The following is a 6,484-nucleotide window of genomic DNA, read 5'->3' as shown; positions in this document are numbered from 1 at the left end:
TGGAGGCACCAACATGGCCGGCCACTAGCTGTAGTTCCATGAGCTAAGAGAAAAACCACCTCTTCTTCTTCTTCCTATTATAAGGGGCGACCATTGCCATGCATTTAAGCCTCAAGGACTTTTTGCGCCCCCCGAAGTGTACCATGAAGCCAACCCGTTTACAGTTTCAGCAGTTCTACAAACCGCCAATAATAACTGATCAGATCCTACTTGGGAATTCGCCACCCTTGTCCAAACTATCAAATATGGTGTAGCACTTTCTTGCTACACCAAATTGGAGGATAGTCAAAGAACAGGTGTTCAGCAGTCTCCTCCTGCTCATCACAGGATTTTTTTAGGATTCACCCAACTCTTTTTTAGGATTCACTGAACTATAACGTGAGTCTTTCATACCAGATTAATCCACTGCAGAATAATAAAACTTACTTCTGTCTTGAGTTGTTCATGGTTGGGCAGATATGGGTTATGGGATTCTTCACTCTTAAATAAAAAATACAACCATAAAATATTTGTTGCTGCCTATAGTTATTGTGTGGATTACAGAATAATTTTACTAAATAGAACATTATAATACATAGTAAAATTAAATATTACTATATATGTTGCATAATAAAGTACAATACTTTGCAATCCGGCACTCAATTTATCTGGCCCTTTTAGTAATCCGGCATTTATACACAGACAGACAAGTCGCTACATGTCGGCAGTCAATTATCGCAGTGCGGTTGTAAACTCATTATATGCCCTCAGTCAATCTATTCAATATCAGAGTAGTGACTGTATATGCTCTTGTATTTGCTCCTTAATTGTCTACTTTTCATTAGTAGAAATTTTGTGAATGCAAACCTTGTGGTTGGATACATGTCTGCGCAAGGGTAAATAGAAACATGAAACTTTGGCATTTGCGGATAAAAATGAGATTTTGAAACAACTTGGAAAAGGTGAAACGATAGTCTCACTGAATGAACTTATTAAGTTGGTCCGCCCTTGATTCTTTTGTTACGTACAGAAACCAGGCAGAAGAAAATGGTGTCTGCAATAGTGACATTTTAGTGTTGAATCAACTTCAAGATCAAGTGTTGAATGTGTTATTTGGATTGAAAAAAACCAAAATAAAATTTTGAATTATTTTATACCTTTAACGGAATGATGCAAGTTATCAATTCAAAACGGTTAATTTCTTATTTTAGTTATTTTGTGTGTTTGCTTCTTTACCTGTGTGTAATGTACTAAATTTTACATTGTTTAATAATAAACATTTTAGTACATAAATGCATTATTATTGATTTCCGGTAACCAAGCAGAACTACGGTCTGATATCTTACTGTAATACAAATACAGTAGAACCCCTCATATCCGGCCACCACGGGACCGAGCCCCTGGCCGGATAATGATTCGGCCGGATAAACCAACCTACAGTACACAACACTTGACGAAACAAAACAATTGTACTGTACTGTACTAACCGCACTGGAAATAATCGACGAACTGTTTACAGGTTAAACCTACTAGCTCAACTGAGGACAACACAGGAAAATGTAAACAAATAGATACACCAAAATAACGCACGAGTCGTGGGAGACTAGTGCGTGCAACTGCGCGTCTGCAAGCCGTGGTAAATAAATTTCGATATTGGCTTCCGGGAAGTGGCCGGATAAACCGAGGTGCGGTAAATCCGAGGCCGGATATGAGGGGTTCTACTGTACCTGATTTTATATCTACTGTTAATAAATCAAGATCTTGATGTGTAATCAAAAGTATGAATATCCTTGTTTCTTCTTAAACAGAGTTTATTAAAACATTAACTAAAGAGCAAGTATTAGTAGAATAACTATCAATGGCTATAAAGGGTAGATATTTTCTGCACGGATTAATATTTAAAGATCTGTAAGTTTTTGTTGATTAAAACCACATTACACTATAAAAGGAGTCGTTTTTCCCCACAGGAACATTTTACATCTTAAACCTTGTAACTCCAATATATTATTTTAAGTTGTTAAAACGTGTCATATTTTGAAAGTTTACACTAGAAAATAAACATGTATTTATAAACGTAATTTTTCTCATAAGAACAAATATTAACACACAAGAACAAGAAGATTAAAAAGTAATGTTGTATAATAAAACAATCAAACCTTTTCACACAACACTGAAAAGATTGAGTTGGTCCGACGTATCCAGTTTCCATTGAATGAAATCGAAGTCAAAGCATTGAAAAATATAATGTAAGGTTAGTTACATCGTGTACTACAGACGATAAACTAAGTGTTACTGTGAAACATTTCTATCTCTTCTTAAAACAAATATTTTTGTAACTATCATTAATTGTTGGTAAGTAACATAGTTTTTACCACATAAGGTTTTTGTTTAACTGTGTATGTTAACACTTAATTCATACGAATACATTCCAAATCGACAGTAAGAAACATCGCTGATTAGTTATTTTTGAACAAAAACGTATTTTATAGGAGAGGTAATTTTGGTTTAAAAGAATAGGCATGGAGTAAATAATAATTCACATAATTTGTTTATTAACTACTTGCTTATCAGATCACTGTTGCCTCTCAGACTGGAGACAAGCCAACATGGCTTCATTCATCAACAAGGAGAAATACGTCCACTGCACAAAACTATATAATACAAAAATAAAAGTAACTATAATTAAAAGTCAATAATAAATTGCTCATAGTAATTCGTAGTAATATTTATTTATTACAAGAGTATTCTCCTTGTATATGAACAAATTACGACTTACACTAATCTCAACCCTAACAATATAACAAGGTACATGTACAATACGGTTATAATATAAGTATTAATAGGTGAGACTTAAATAACAATAATTCATACTTTGTTCACTAAAATATCACAAAACGAACGATAAATAAAGTAAAACGTAAATGTTTGAAAGTGAGCCACTGTGTCGTGTTTAATACTCGTTGCCAGGCCTACAAGAGTGGTGCCTAGGTCTAGGTCTAGAGGGCCTACAGTGCTAGCAAACGAAACTGCAGGGCTATCGAGACATCAACAAATCCACTAATCTAAGATTTGACTGTGCCAAAATAAATAGAGGACAACATTGATACTAATACGAGACCGATTTTTACATCACTGGGTAGAAGTAGAATATCTGATTAGGCCTTAACGTAATGTCACGAAGCGAGAGCTAGCAAAAGCGTGGGACACACTCTTGATGCTGGCTTTGTCCTGGATCAGATAGTCATTTATAACGATAACAAACACTTCCGGACACGACTAACAAATCGATTAACAACTAAAATATCATTTGTGTTTTTCAGTTTTTATATTTACCATTAGATAGGTTAAAAAAATTCTGCCGAGTGTGAGAAATATTAAAAAAATCACTCAAAAACGAATAAAAAATCGTACTTTTAATCTAAAAATAAACGAGTCGTTAATTGTATCACATTCATTTTCTTGTGTACAACAAATCCGTAGAGTCGCAGTTCGTACACTCACACTTTCGTGTCACTCTCCTCCGAGTAAACTTTGATTTTTTTATGCTGTACAGGAACATTTATTTCTTCGTGAGTTTATTTTAATATTTAAAAATCTTTCATTTCGTTACTTTAAAAAATGTGGCACTTAATGAGAGATAGAGAGAGATAGAGAAAGTATAGTAGAGAGTGTAATAAGAGAGACAGAGAGTTTCTGCGATGGCGGGCAGTCGACGTTCTCCATGTCACTCTTGACTGTGGATGTAATACTAAAATAAATACTCGTGGGTGTGTAGTGTTTCCTGATCACAGCCATAGCAGCAATGTAGTTAGAGTTGGCAATGGGACGGTCCCTCCCTCTGCCGCTCCTCCCCTGCAACATACAGCAGTCGTGTAACAACCAGTAACAGACGATATAGAACCTTGAACGAGTTTAAGTACTTTCAGATCACAGCCATAGCAGTAATTATTTAGAGTTTGCAGTGGGACGGTCCCTCCCTCTGCAACATACAGCAGTCGTGTAACAACCAGTAACAGACGATACAGAACCTTGAACGGGTTTAAGTACTTTCAGATCACAGCCATAGCAGTAATTATTTAGAGTTTGCAGTGGGACGGTACCTCCCTCTGCAACATACAGCAGTCGTGTAACAACCAGTAACAGACGATACAGAACCTTGAATGGGTTTAAGTACTTTCAGATCACAGCCATAGCAGTAATTATTTAGAGTTTGCAGTGGGACGGTCCCTCCCTCTGCAACATACAGCAGTCGTGTAACAACCAGTAACAGACGATACAGAACCTTGAACCGGTTTAAGTACTTTCAGACCACAGCCATAGCAGCAACATAACTTTCAACAAAGCTGATACTATTATTGTGATACTAGGTTAGATACTACTGTAACCATCTAGGTTAGATTTAGAGTTGATTTTTGATTCTGCCATTGAATTTCATGTCTAATGACAATAAAGAATGTCTATGTCTAATGTCAAACAAAAATCATATTAATTTAGTTTTGCCTAACAAAAACACAGTATGAAAGACACGATCATATTCACTGCTTAAGCGTGAACAGACAAAACTATTTACAATGGATCATAAAAAAACCATCTTCACGCATAAAATTGGTAAAGGACAGACGTAACAACTGATTTGTTCCTTAACAATGTTTGCTCAACTGAATAATTTGATTATAAATTATCTGTTACTTGTAATGCTTCAAACGCATTGGCTAACTGGTCATTTAGAATACTAAATTCACTTCTTCAGCAAACTTAGCAAGGATACGACTGTGTGGATATATTGTCTAATTGAATTAACTGGGAGAGATAGTGTGTGCTGGCTGTAAGTAGATTTCCTTAGTTATGATGTAATATAAATTATTAGTCAATGTGTATTTTATTACTGTTCAATAACCAATAAACTTAACGGCTTTTAGTTTACTTTTTGGGTGTTTTGATATTGGCAAATTTTAAAGGTCCATAACCACTCAGGAGATACGAGCTCAAGAGAGGATGACAATGGACTCCTATTATGTAGCAACATACTGTATTGATAGAAAAAAGGTAGAAAAATAATATTCATCTTTAAAAAAAAGATAATGACTTTAAGTTGTATTGGGTGTTAAAAACATAATCTGAATGTTCCTCAAAAGCTAAGAGTAAAATCTGCTCCCTTTTCCGATTCCACCACTCAGGTTTGTTTGGAATGCCCATTCCGTCCCTGTGTATGAGATTCTGTGCATAGAACTCACAAAGTAAATGTACATCCCTACTTCACCTCTAACAATTAGAGAAGGAAAGTAATGTATTCAGCTGTATATATTGAGACAGAAGAATGAATAGAAAAGCAACCAATAACAAGTGCAAACAAAGTTAAAGCAAACAAGAAGAAAGTATATCCCTACTGTATATTAAGTGAAAGAACATTAGGAGATGTTAGAATATCAGACATTTGCAATCGTTCAAAATATAACAGTACATTTTAAGGATTGAAATCTACCCTCATAATGCAATTGTTACACTTTTTACAACTTATAACGATGGCAAATGTCCGAAATCATACTATCCTTTCAAATCTTCCATTGTTAATATCCAACTTTAAACAAAGGATTAGGAGAAGTATGTGACATAAAAGAAGTTGAAAGTCAATTGGATGATGAACGACAAGGATCAGCTCCTACCTTTACAAGGATACAATATAAAGCAGTACACTATCAATTTCTATTACCATCAAAATTATAATTTCTAGAAGTTTTCAACTGTAAAGATTGTTTTCTGATGCAAACAAATTTTATCCTGAAGTCACATAACAATGGTGAACTCCATTATTTGAAACGGAGGCAGGGATTAAACAAATTTACTAACTGAGGCTGTGAAGATAAAAACTTTAACCTAAAAATTCCTTGGGTGGATGTGCAACCTTTGCTCCTTAACTTTCTTTTCCCTTCCCTTTCAGTTTATCATAATTTTGCTGATTTGCTAGTGACAATTTTAAGCCGAGAAAATAGTTCCAAGATATTCAAGTTATATCTTTTGTATCACATGTATGAGGGAAATATTTTGAGTACCAAATCTGTTTTTCAAACATATTAAATTTATCTTCAGATTCTAGAAGAACTTTTTTAATTTCCTACACAGCTGCTTTTTTTGGACTTGCCATATCTTCAAAGAAATTTGCCACCTAATTTGATAGCCAAACATTCAAGTTCATTTCAATTAATTATTCAACGTTGTTGAAGTGCTTCCAGTCATGTTGTTGGTGATGAGAAAGGTGAAATCATTCTGAGCAAGATCAGGGCTGTACAGCTGATAATCCAAAACTAATCAGCTGATAATTTTAAAAGTAAGTTATTTTCCGAGTCTCGACAGCAATGTGCTTTACATTGTTGGTGGAGAAGAAAGATTTCCTTTGTCACGTTTTGTTCCAAGTTGCTTAATGGAGCTTGATTAATGTTTCTGAGTTGATTCCTCATACAAAACAGTCTACTAGCAAAATACTATGCCTATCCCAGAGCACCCTTCC

At 34.8% G+C, this 6,484-nt stretch overlaps 1 protein-coding gene across 3 annotated transcripts in view; it reads right to left on the bottom strand.

The window, feature by feature from the left end:
- Window positions 1–2,504: 2,504 nt before the first annotated feature.
- The window catches only part of LOC124364761 (muscleblind-like protein), a 769,654-nt gene continuing 765,674 nt past the window's right edge, over window positions 2,505–6,484 (bottom strand). For all 3 annotated transcript variants that reach the window (XR_006922648.1, XR_006922649.1, XR_006922650.1), the window contains one exon: window positions 2,505–3,831. The gene's annotated coding sequence lies outside the window, so the exon portion shown is untranslated. The remainder of the gene's footprint in view (window positions 3,832–6,484) is intronic.

This window comes from Homalodisca vitripennis, chromosome 6 (assembly GCF_021130785.1).
Source record: "Homalodisca vitripennis isolate AUS2020 chromosome 6, UT_GWSS_2.1, whole genome shotgun sequence".
Taxonomy (NCBI): Eukaryota; Metazoa; Arthropoda; class Insecta; order Hemiptera; family Cicadellidae; genus Homalodisca; species Homalodisca vitripennis.
The sequence above is the reverse complement of the archived record's forward strand: the minus strand, read 5'-3'. Positions and strand labels throughout refer to the sequence as shown.